Source organism: Pteropus vampyrus, unplaced genomic scaffold, assembly GCF_000151845.1.
Source record: "Pteropus vampyrus isolate Shadow unplaced genomic scaffold, Pvam_2.0 Scaffold331, whole genome shotgun sequence".
Classification (NCBI taxonomy): domain Eukaryota; kingdom Metazoa; phylum Chordata; class Mammalia; order Chiroptera; family Pteropodidae; genus Pteropus; species Pteropus vampyrus.
The window spans coordinates 1006678-1010621 of NW_011889112.1; positions in this window are offsets into that span (position 1 = coordinate 1006678).

A 3944-nucleotide genomic window follows, 5' to 3' on the forward strand; every position below is an offset into this window, starting at 1 on the left:
CAGTAGGAATGCAGGTCCCTGTGTGTGCATATGTGAGAGAGAGGGATGTGTCTTTAAATCACCAGCAGAAACAACTTTTGAAGTGAATTCTGAGCTTCTATTCTTTTGAATATAGGTGGATTAGAAAGCTTTTGAGTCTGTAGCAGGTTTGGACTCTGACCACACATACTTAGTGCAGGCCTATGCCATATAGGCATCTTCCTTTATTCCTGACGTGCATTCTGACATGCAATGAGGGAATCACTATGATTCTTTGAGAGGGGAGTTGCTGTGTCAATAATTAACTGGTGACCTTGATAAAACACAAAGGTATTTGGGAGCCTTAGTAACTTTTGCTGAAAATAAATGAGAAAGTTTGGCTGGATTGGTGGTTCTCAAAGTATGTTCTGAGAGCTTCTCCAAGAAGCCCAGCCTCTAAAATTTGGCATTTGTGGGCTTTCACTAATTTTTAATGTACTAATTGATGTAAGAGAGTAAATAATATCAAGTTTCAGCTTTCCTTCCAGGCATTTTTCTGAACTCTTACCCCTTCACTCACATAGGATAGACAACAAACAAGAAAGCAAATTAGGGAAACAAAATAAACAAACAAACAAAAGACCAAATTCTAATCATAGGGGAAAACTCAAAAACTCTGACATAATCTGTCTTGCTTATTTTATTTTATTTTATTTTATTTTATTTTATTTTATTTTATTTTATTTTATTTTATTTTATTTTTGGTGAGGATACATACACCCTCAGATAATAAATAGATACTTTTTGCTATTAAAATTATTCTGATTAGATTGATTAATTTGATCAAGATTTCATAGCATTCCATAAAGACTGCCATTATTTTTCATCTCCCTCCAACCTTGAATGAGTTTAAGAACCTCTGTGTTCATGTGATTTTTAAGAATAAGTTTAAAAATATGATTTGATATATTTATTTCTTGGGTTAGCTGACTGTGTTTAACAGCAGACTGTGTTTATCAACTCCATACTTTCAAATTTTCCACAGATCTTAACACCTAAAAACCCTCCACCAAATTTTACTGCCTGGGTCTCTGCTGCACAGATAGAGCTGTTGGGTGCCATGTGTCAGCAGCCTGTGGCTCTACTTCCTGTAGGAAGCTGTTCTCTCTGAGCTCCTTGGGAAGCTCTGGCTGGACCCCACAGCATGACTTGCTTCACCCTTGCTAATAGCAGCTGCTTTTTTTTGCATACCTGAATCCTGCAGGCTCTGAAGGCATGGAGCCCTTCCAGGTCTTGTGTGGTGAGCTCTGTTCAGCTCACCAGTCCTGGTTATAGTAGTCTCCCCTTCCTAGTGACTTTGGTTTAGGAATAGGAGTGTGACCCAATTCTGGTCAAATAGCCCAGAAGGTCATGTGTTGGTCACATATGGGAAAGTATCCCTTACTTTTAATAAGGGGCCTGAGAACAGGCTGTGCTCCTCCCTTTGGATTCCCCTGTGTTTGGAGGGGCAGCTATCCCAGGATAAAGGGGTGAGGGGGCAGAGACAAAGGGCATGACCAGCGCATGGAGTCTGCCCAGTGAGATGGGGAGCAACACCAGACATTAGATGTGGTTGTGGAGCTGCTTAACTTACCTGTTCCTTATTGTTAAGCTGGTTGATTAAAGTTTCATTACAGCTGAATGCATTTCTTAGTGGGTGGTGCCTGAACTGAGTTCTGCCAAAGCCTTTTCCTCAGAAAGCTCTTTCCTGTGCACTGTGCCCAAGGAGGGTGGGGTGAGGGAGACTGAGAATTAAAGAGGCTGATGATTACGGATTTTTTTACACCTGAGGGTGCCCGTGCTTCACTTGCACTGCCCCTTAATTGGATGGAAGAGGGCAGTGTGGGTCTAGTGGTGGAAGGAGAGTAGGGCTCACTGCAAAAACAATGAGGAATCCCAGAAAGGGCCCCTTTTGAAGAACCGGCAAAAACTCTAGCAGCGTTCACAACTCCTCTAAAACTCTAGCAGAGTTCACAACTCCTCTTACTACCATTCAATCATTTGTGGAGCTCTCTGGGGAAAGGAGACATCTGGCTGTGCAGACAAATTACTCAGACCTCTCAGAATTCAGAGAAGAGATTGCCAGGAACCAGGGGCCAGAGACCCTAAAATAGAAGCTGACTGAGTAGGTGGTGAAGCTCCCAGACATAAAAGTCTGGCCTTGCAGTCACTAATGTGTCCAGGGGAAGAAGGGAGGGGCATTTCTTAGAGAAATATGTGGATGCCCAGCAAGCTTGTAAAAAGCTGAGATGGGGGAAGGATGGAAGGAAAAAGAGAGAACTGTGGATGGCTGCATGAAGATTGTAGAAAAGCACTCTGAGTGACAAAAGAGGAGTCTCAGATTACAGCAGTACAGGAAGCAGGGTGCCAGGGGACATTCTGCTCTAGACAGTGCGAGTGATGTGGATGGATATTACACAGAGAAAGTACAATTTCCATTTCTATTGCATCCTAAGGAGTCCAAACTTACAATAGTGAGTAGAAGTTATTGAGGGAAACTGTTAGCTCAAAAAAGGGGAAGCGGTTCTAACAATCATTTCCCTATTGATAGGATGGGCTATTATGGGAGGTTGTGAGCTCCCAAGAGTTCTATGAATATATTAGGGGCGGGGGTGGGGGGCGGGGGGGAGGAGGCTAGCACTGTGGGCAATTCTGATGGAATGACTCAGACCTGGGAGTCTGTGATTCTAGATGGTTATGATTCCTGAAAGAATTAGGATAAGTTCTCTTAGAAGTGCCAGGGATACCACCTAGAAGACAAAGGAAGGGAGCTTGGGTTTTCTACCATGGTCCCCTGATGCCAGGCCAGGGCAGAGAAGCAGTGTGGGGAGGGGAGAGAGGGACAGGCTCAACTCATAGTTAACAGTCCTGTGGCCTGGGACATTTCTTACCTTCTCTTAGTCTTTACCTCCTCATCTGTAAAATGGTTTTACAAGGCATCTTATTGAGTTAGAAGTACTGTATCAAAAGTACCTGTTTAGAGCAGATGCCAGGAAATGGGAGCTGATAATATAACTGAATACAGAAAACTGAGTGCACTGCGGCCAGTCCTATGTAGCTTTTGTTACTATGGGATTCCACTCACTGAGCCATAACACCCCAAATTGGGGGGCACAGCCCGGCCCCAACCTCATGGAGAGCAAGGGCAAAGGGAATACTGTTCTTTGGGATAATAGGGCTTACTCAGAGCTTTATTTACTATATTGTTTCATTTCATGGTACACCATCCAGACAGAGTCTCTGTGCTATAGCCGCCATAGGAAGGCAGGCTGACTCAATAAATTTACTATAATTCAAGCCACTTGGTAATAAAATATTCTGTCCCCAGGTCTATAAAAACTAGTGATGTCAGTAACAGTTATCATAACTAGTGTTTGCTCAACAATAACTGGATTCCAAGTACCATGCGAAGTGCTAGATATACATTCCTATTCTTCTCTGCATTCACATTTACAGATGAAGCAGAATCATACTTGGTTAAATGCATTTGTTCAAGCTCACACTAAATAGAAATGAGGGGACCATGAGTCCAGCAGCCTCTGCTCTGCCCACTCTGTTGCACCCTTTAGTTTTCCAAGTCCCTCCATCATAAATCTGCTCAGTGAAAAGAGACCATCCCAGTAGCTCTGGGGCAGATAATTCAGAAGAACTTCAAGTAGAAACTGGGTGTTGGTTTCTTCATAGCTCCTAGACCCAAGGAGGCAGTGGTGGACTCAGAGAAGCTCTCCACTGTCTTCTGATGGTGGTTCATGGAATGCATGCCCACAAAGACTGAGCTGCAGCTCTCCCTGGCCTTGCTTAGAGCTTCTGTGTGTTGCTATAAATGGATGCTTCACAGACACTGCCTGCCTTATATAAGTGTGTACCATTAATAGCAGCACAAAAATTCCAGATGCCCAGGATGGCTTGAGAAGGCAGGAAAAGGTGAAATGTGGGTACATGCTAAT